Source organism: Schistocerca piceifrons, chromosome 9 (assembly GCF_021461385.2).
Source record: "Schistocerca piceifrons isolate TAMUIC-IGC-003096 chromosome 9, iqSchPice1.1, whole genome shotgun sequence".
Taxonomy (NCBI): Eukaryota; Metazoa; Arthropoda; class Insecta; order Orthoptera; family Acrididae; genus Schistocerca; species Schistocerca piceifrons.
The window spans coordinates 203,638,900-203,647,826 of record NC_060146.1 but is presented as its reverse complement, the minus strand read 5'-3'; the positions used below and the strand labels follow the sequence as shown (position 1 = coordinate 203,647,826).

The 8,927-nt window shown below is 39.4% G+C and overlaps 1 protein-coding gene across 5 annotated transcripts in view; it reads left to right on the top strand.

The window, feature by feature from the left end:
* LOC124716904 (kinesin light chain) overlaps nucleotides 1-8,927 on the top strand; it is a 423,269-nt gene that overhangs the window by 349,510 nt on the left and 64,832 nt on the right. The window lies entirely within an intron of this gene.

The window sequence follows — 8,927 nt, the reverse complement described above, 5'->3', positions numbered from 1 at the left end:
TTCCTCTTAGAATTTTGGGAGTTGCATTGACATGTTTTGGGGAATTCATTATTGAGTTTTGAACTTTACGTACCATAAATATAAAAATATAAAAACTTCTTGTAAGATCATATTTATCAGAGAATTTTAGTCTTTCCTCCCAGATTGTTCTTCTTTCCTTCCTCTTCTCTGCCTTGTTTTTCCATGTCGCTCAGGCTCGGCCCTCACTATCTTGTTACCCCATTTGAACATATTTCAGTTTACAGTCCCAACATTTTTGGGTCATTATTTAGGGGGCTTAATTCATGCATTTTGTGGGCATTTGGTACCTCTTTGTGTTTGCCACCTTAAACGATCATCAGATGTGGTCGTTTAGTACTTTTTCAGTGTAACTCTTCCTTACCAGCATTGTCAACCTTTGGCCCAGCATTCTGAACCGTATGTTAGTTTTGCTCCTGTCACACATTTCCTTTGACCTTGATGGGGTGACATCCACTAGTGATCTCCATCCAGATACCTGGTTTGCATACCATTTTCAGTGTCTTGATCGATGGAAGCTGTGAATGTTGTTACAAATCTAGATATGTGAACTGAGTGGTTTATGTTATAGGGACGTTTTCTAGCTGTAGTTGAAGTTTAGAACTGGTGGTCATCCTTGACAAGTTGTAATAAATATACTCTGTATATTCCAAGTCCTCTGTCCTAACACCATTAACCAAACATTAAGGTCATTGTGAATTTGTTGTTGAGTTTCTCCTGTTCAAACTATGTTGTCAGCATATAAGAGTGTGTGTGTGTGTGTGTGTGTGTGTGTGTGTGTGTGTGTGTGTGTGTGTGTGTCCTGTTGGTTTCTGTAGGTGTTCTGTCACATAGTTCATGACCAGGTTGAACAACAGTGGATTCAAATCCTTGGTGGGCCCCCAACTTTTACCGCAAATTTTTTCTGGTACCTGCAGGCCTTAAACCCTTACCTCAAAATTCTCATAATTATCCTTGAGGATAGAGATGTAGTACTCAGGAACATACTGTGTGCGAAGAGTGTGTCATATAAGCTACCTTAGCACTCGGTCGAAAGCTGTTCTGTCCTTCATAAATGATTCTTACATTTGTTTGGCTAGAGGAAAACAGGCATTTAACATTTTTTTACCACCCGAGTAACCTTTTGTTGAGTTATGCCTCTCGCCTGTTTAAAATTGTTTGGAAAGTTATCAGAGTTGAAAGGCTAAATTGTCATCTTCAATAAATTTTACTTACGAAGCATCAGTAGGAGCAGGAACGAAAAATACACTGCCAGTTTTCTGGGCCAGCTATTCCTTCACCTACTTATAAAACTAGAAGGAAAAATTTTATTAAAACACAGATTTCATTTGCACTCTACAATTATTTTCCCTTGTTAAACTGGTAAAGAAACCATTTCCATATTTGGGATTTCTGTAGCCTCTTGTTTATGTGCAGATCTACAGGTGCTTGGCACCATTCTCTTTTTCTATTTTCATTTGAGTTCACAGCATTTATAAACGCCACACTGATCCTGACAGTTTCATTACAGGTAAGGTTGGCTAAAGTGGAAAAGTGGAAATGGGTGGTGGACTAATAGTGAAAGAGAGAAACAAATAAAAATGTATACAGTAAAAGAATTATGGAGAGAAGGAATGCAAAGTTCTGCTTTCAGGCCAATTTACTGTTTCCCCTTTCTCTTCTGATACAATGCTGTGGTCAGTGTCTTCATTGGCGGCTGGACTATATATGTGGTTTATTCAAAAAATTCTGGAACATTTTTAATTTCGCACCAATGATACGTTTGATCGAAACGTGGCTGGCATTCCTGTACACGCCTGTGTTGATTGTGTCAGTGCCGGAAGTTTCATTGTTGTATGTCTGTTAGTTATTGTTCAGTGCTGTATTGAATAGAACTTTGTATCACAGTTCGCAAATTTCAAGATGGCAGAGTTAGAGGAACAACACATCTGCATTAAATTTTGTGTGAAATGTAAGACAACTGGTACAGGCACACCAAATGATGCAGGAAGCCTACAGTGATGAGTGTTTAAACCATACTTGATGTTAAAAATGGTTCACACATTTAAAAATGTGACATTTACCGACCACGCTCACGTCAGGAAAGTCGACGAAATTGTGCGTGCCAGTCGAAGACTGACTGTTAGAGATTGCAGAGGAATGTAACATTTCAGTTGGATCATGTCATGAAAGTCTGACACAGCACCTTGTAATGCATCATGTTGCCGCCAAGTTTCTCATGGCTCAGGAGTCGAGACCAAAAAGTCCATCACCTCGCAATCTGTGAAGAGCTTTCGGATCACGCAAATTCTTCACAGTGGGTTGGGAAAGATTCTCGAAGACCAAAAAAAGCTCATCATGTCCAAGCCATGCAGATAATTTTCTTTGGCTTTGAAGGATTAGTTCATAATGAATTCGTGACCCGGGGACAAACTGTGAACTGGTAATACTATTGGGATGTGTTGCGACACTTGCAAGAAAATGTTAGAAGGAAACAGCCTGAAATGTGGCGAGACAAATTGTGGCTCTCTCCCCACGATAATGCACTCGCACATTTGTTCCTGTTGTTGCACGACTATTGCACAAAAACAAAATCACTGTGATCCCTCATCTAACGTACTCTCCAGACCTGACCCCTACAGACATTTTTATTTGCAACGTTTGAAACCCTGCTGAAAGAACGAAGATTTGCAATGATAGAGGAGATACAGGAAAATTCTCGTATGGAGCTTAGTGTAATCCAGCAAGAGGCATATCGAGACTGTTACCGGAAGTGGAAACAGTGTAGGGTGCGGTGTATCAGTTGTGGAGAAAATTTCAGAGGAGACCATGCACAATACGTAAAAGGTAAGCATAGAAAAATTTTGTGTACAAAGTTCCAGAATTTTTTGAATGGATTGGGCGATTCATCAATAAGATGATCCAGTACATCTACTAGTGATTAGTTTATTCGTGTTTGCCAAAGACAGTTGTGTGTCCCCTCACTTGCTTGTGATTGTGTGGTACATTTTTGATGCAAAAATGTGAAGTGAGGTACACAGGCGGCAGAATTGCTTTCATTTTTTAAAATCGATAATTCCACTGTAATAAATTCAAATGAATTTAAACACTAAATGCCTGTAGTTTAGTGTGGAAATTTAAAGGATCTGAAGTAAGAGCACCAGACTGGCAAAAAAGAAGTTGCTGGAAGAGGATGTTAGTTGCTTCTTTGTGAAGCTCTTCTCTTTTTCGTGTAAGAGTTTTCAAACACGTCTGTGTTGCATAAGTGGGTGACTCTTGTTAGAATTGGTAATTAATAATCTTAGATTCTTCTGCAGGCAAATGGCGCAGTCAGTAGGAGTGTCATTTATATCAACATAATACATTCAGCTTGCGAATTCATAATGTGTGAGGTAATGAAGACAGATTATGAGTGTCTTACATGGCGGACAAGATGTGAATACTTTTGTGACACACACAAAATTAACTTTGCAGATTTAATACCATATGTATAACACAGTCAATGGCTTACTGAACGTTAATAAGTAATGTGTCCTTCTGGTTTAATGAGCCTCGGAGCACATTGTGGCATAGGTTTGAACAGGTTAGAGCAAATGCTTCATAGTTGTCATGAAACCACAGTTTTACCACTTTTACTACCATGCACTCTTTTATTGAACAGTCCATTTTAGTGAGAGGCCTTTTCACAAGAGTCCACAAATTCTCGATAGAATCTAAGCGTGGTGAACTACCAGGCTACTGAAATGTAGTAATGTTGTTTTCCTTCCTTGAATGTCTTGGCTGCTTCAAAAGTCTGGCACAGGCTCAGACTAAGTTGAAATGTTCCTCGGTTACCTGCAAAAGTCTGCAGATATGGCACAATCCTGTGTCTAAGGATTTTCACGTATTTGGTTGAATTCAGGCCATCAAATGGAACTAATGCATCAGGGCCACATGCAGTAAAGAAACTTGAGAGAGGCTCAAGTCTCACTGCCTCATGGGTGCATTGTCTTAGTCATTATTCGGTAACCTTAAACACTAAAATGTAACTTGTCACTAAAATGTAACTCGTCACTGAAAATTACTCATTGTCGTCCACAGCTTCCTTTTCTCATTGGAGACAATGAGGCAGTATTGCACCAGATTTTCCCACACGAGCAACAGAGGCAACATCCGGTATAGTCGCTGACGTTTATTCCTGAAGAGCAAGTACCTTTCATGTTTCTTAGATGAAATGTCCATTTTTAACAGTTTCCCTGTCTAGGAAATAGAAATAAAACATGCTGTTGCTACACATACAAACACTGCAGGAAACCTACAATTGTTGATCATAGTGAAGGCAACAATAGTCCACCAGTAATCTGACAAATGGATGGATAAAATTGGTTAAAGGTGACTACCTTAAACACCTTGTAAAATACGAGCTTGTCCCATTTATATTTATGCACTCTGAGGTGACAAGAGTAATGGTATAGCATTGTGCATGTATACAGATGGCAGCAGTATTGTGTGCATGAGGTATAAAGAAGCAGGGCATTGACAGAGCTGCATTTGTACTCGGGTGAATAGTGTTAAAAGGTTTCCAATGTGGTTATGGCTGCATGACCGGAGTTAAGATTTTGAATGGGGGAATGGTAGTCGGAGCTAGATGCATGGACCATTCCATTTCGGAAATCATTAGGGCATTCCATGTTCAGCGACCCACAGTGTCGAGTGTGTGCCGAGAATACAAAATTTGTCATTATATCTCGTTGCAGACAATGCAGTGGCTGATGGCCTTCACTTAGTGACCGGAAGCAGTGGTGTTTGCATAGAGTTGTCAGTGCTAACAGCCAAACAACACTGCATGAAATAACCACAGAAGTCAATGTGGGATGTACGACAAATGTGCCCATTAGAACTGGGGCGGCAAAAAAATTTGGTGTTACTGGGGGCGGGTGCGTACGCGCACGCCCGTAGATTGCCTTTGCTGAAAGCCAGTGCAGTGCCTGCAGTGCCTCCCCTGGGCTACTGATCATATGAGTTGTACGCTTGACAAGTGGAAAATTGTAGTCTTGTCAGATGAGTCCTGATTTCAGTTGGTAACAGCCAATGGTAGGGTTTGTGTGTTGTGCAGACACTGTGAAGCCGTAGACTCAAGTTGTCAACAAGGTAAGCTGGTGGAGGCTCCATAATGGTGTGGGCTGGGTCCTCTGGTCCAAATGAACTGATGATTGACAGGAAATGGTTTTGAAACTTCCTGGCAGATCAAAACTGTGTGCCCGACCAAGACTTGAACTCGGGACCTTTGCCTTTCGCGGGCAAGTGCTCTACCAAGCACTTGCCCGCGAAAGGCAAATGTCCCGAGTTCGAGTCTCGGTCGGGCACACAGTTTTAATCTGCCAGGAAGTTTCATATCAGCGCATACTCCGCTGCAGAGTGAAAATCTCATTCAGGAAATGGTTTTGTTTGGCTACTGGGAGACCATTTGCAGCCAGTCATGGACTTTGTTTCCCAACAACGATGGAGTTTTTATGGATGATAATACACCGTGTCACTACGCCACAATTGTTTGTGATTGATTTCAGGAACATTCTGGATAATTTGAGTGAATGATTTGGGCACCCAAATTGTTCGACATAAATCCCTTCGAACAGTTATGGGGCATGATTGAGAGTTCATTTTGTGGACAAACTTATTCACCAGCAGCAGTTTCATGATTATGCCAGGGTCTAGAGACAGCATAGTTCAACATTGTTGTAGGTGCTTTCAACAACTTGTTGCTGCACTAAGCCAACCAAAACGAGGTCTAACACAATATTAAGCAGTATCCAATGACTCAACACCTCACCCCCCCCCCCCCATTTTCTCTCTCTCTCTCTCTCTCTCTCTCTCTCTCTCTCTCTCTCTCTCTGAACGTTAAGCTAACATGAGATACGAACAGAAAATGCTAAAAGCAGAGGCTTATTCAATAGTTTCGCTAATTGGTTGATTACTGTAGGAAACTTGTAATGTGTATGCACACCAACATCCGGAAGGAGATTTAATTTTTCTTATCACCCATTTCGATCTTGCAAACAATTTTCAGAAGCAAATCATCACTGCATTGTGTGTGTGTGTGTGTGTGTGTGTGTGTGTGTGTGTGTGTGTCATATGTATATGAGCAGTTCATTTTGTGTTTTAAACCTATTTAGTGTGACATTGTTGGTTCGATTTTAAGTAAGGAACATATACTGACTAATAAAATTTTTAAAAGCATAATATGGAATATGCGTACATTGTTCATATTTTGTTCCTGAAGATGATGTGGACGACCAAAACTGGTTGTAAAATGATAGTAATTCACTATTCAGCTGTGTAATATACATTGTGTTTCATACCACTTCTTCCCTCTCTTCCTTTACTACATATGCTGCCAAGCAGAACCACTAATTCTTCTCTCCTCTGCCCCGTCCCCACAAACCACTGCTTCCACTCTCCCCTCGCCCTCGGGAGAAATCTTAATTTGAACATCGTTACATTGTGTACTGGCTGCACTTTTGTTTTAGACTGTGTCATTGACAATTTTGTGTTATTGTATGTGTGCTGTAGGTTCCACAAAAATAAAATAATTCCTTTATATCTTTTTGTAAGACACTGTAGCAGTTTCGGAGAAATACTGTGAGAGTAAAGAGAATTCTGCCATCTATGTTCTAGGATAGGAAATCTTTTCCTTAGAATGCATACATTTCTCAGGCAAGGACAACACAGTGTAGAGGTATTAAGAGGCGATTGTCATTGGTTGGTCTGGAGTTGACAATTCTTATGTACTGGTTTCCATCATCGTGTCATGGTTACTTCAGGACTGAGAGTATGTGCCGTGTCACTTTCAAGAATGTCGTGTATGTTCAGGAGAGTATTTAAATGGTCAATATTTTATGCATGCAAGATCAATTGAAGAAAAACGGGAATTATTTCTGGAAAGTTGTCCAGCTGGCCAACTAAAAGCAGCCTTGACATTTCAGGGGAGATGCTAATGAGAGGGGTTGTCACCGTCATAGGAACTGGTGAAATTGTTACAGATATCAGTGTCAAATTCTGTACTAAAATTATGTTAATAAAATGGAAACAGTGTGCCAGATATGTTGTCTTTCTTATAGACTGTGACACTATTATAAAGAAATTGTAAAACAAGTGAAGGACCCAAGTGAGAGGTAGTAGTTGGTACTGATTAATCCCCAAAGCAGCTGAATTATGTCCATTCACAAATTTTATGAGTGGCACTTTTGTCATTTATGTCATCAAGAGTCTGTTGCTGAAACCACCATTACTTCTATGAGAATCCACTAAATTGTGAAGAAATTGACATTGAATGACTGATTGACTTAGGAAATTTTCATCGTTGTGTAATCGGTGTTAACACCTGACTTTATTTCGTAAATTAATTAAGAAAGTTACGGCAGTTTGACTGACTGTGGACATTAATATTTTGTTCGTGAAGGAAGCTGTTGACGTACTGATTATTCTGCAACTTGTTCAGCTGTATTTATAAAGCTGTAGTGGAAGAGTGTGCGCTCCTCAACGAACAGTGGCTACCATTTTACTCAGGTTTTTCTTTGTACAAGTTAATGTAATGTTACACTGGAAGACTAAAAAGTATATATCGATACAAAATCGACTCAACTTGTGTAAATTTTTTTTTCTCTGATGTGTCATTGTTATTATTTTAGCATAATAATCCATTATTGCGGAAAGTTGTCAGCCTCTGTTGTAGGAAAAGACCAGAGTTGAAAATGTACTATTTTTCTTACATTTTGTTTTTACCTACTTTCATTTTTTTGAGTTGTTTCACATGCACATGGCATTTTGTGAAAGATCAGTTTTGAAATACTGATCTTATATTTTCAGTTTTAAATTGCTGTATTTTTTTTATAGCAGATACAATCACTTGCTGAGGCATTTAATGCTGCCTGCACGTATTGTTCCATTTTCATGGTTACTCAGTCTTCATTTTCAAGCTGTAGAATTTTGTGCAACTGTGAAAGATTGTATTCAGCAGTAATTCTGGCTTTCCAACAACTTAGATTGTTATGAAGTCAGTGAAAGCACAAGTTGTACATCATGATTAATGTATCTTTCTGAAAACCTGGTTGATCCTTTCTCACATGTGCTTTTTTTACACCCATTTCCATAGCAGGTTGTGAAAGCATGCTGATGTGGTAATATTGGACCCGAAAATTATTTATTGTGTGTGTTTATGGAAAAACTTTGTCCCAATTCCTTGGCCAAAAATTGTGGGAAAGGTGGTGGATTAAAATTCCTAATATCGTGGAGTTGAATCCAATTCCTCTTGGCAGTCTCCCAAAATGTGGTGGCTTTCGACACTAGACGGTCATCACGAGGAGGAGGAGGAGGATGATTAGAGGCAGTGAGCAATGGCCTCTTCCTTCCTAATGTCTGCAGTCATATACAATTCATCAAACCAGCACTTATCAAGTTGATCACATACCACGAATGCATTCTTGACTTGCAGTAGACCAACAGGGCCCCCTCCACTAAGTACCAGTGAAAGTAGAATTGCAAGTTTCGAATGAGGACAAATGACAGTTTTTCCTAGTACAATTTCTATTTTGAAATTTGAGGAACATTTCATAAGAAAGTCTTTCCCACTCATGTAAAAGCCTGATCATTTTTCACAAAAATGACTGTCAGTATACCACTTGCTGTAAGTTTGTTTTAACACTTTAAGTGACACTGGTAAATATATATTCCACAGGTAAACAACTGCAATTACCACATATAATTGATTTTTCTCCTTGTTGATTGGTATGAATAATTATCACGCTATACCTTACAATAAACTTAAAAAGTCATAAGAAATTGGTCAGGTGTAAATTGCTACTGCCAAAGAGTACATACAGACAGACACGTATTTCAGTCTGATGTTGAAAAAATCCTTTTGTCGCTTGAAGTTGGCTGTGAGCCAGTTCTCA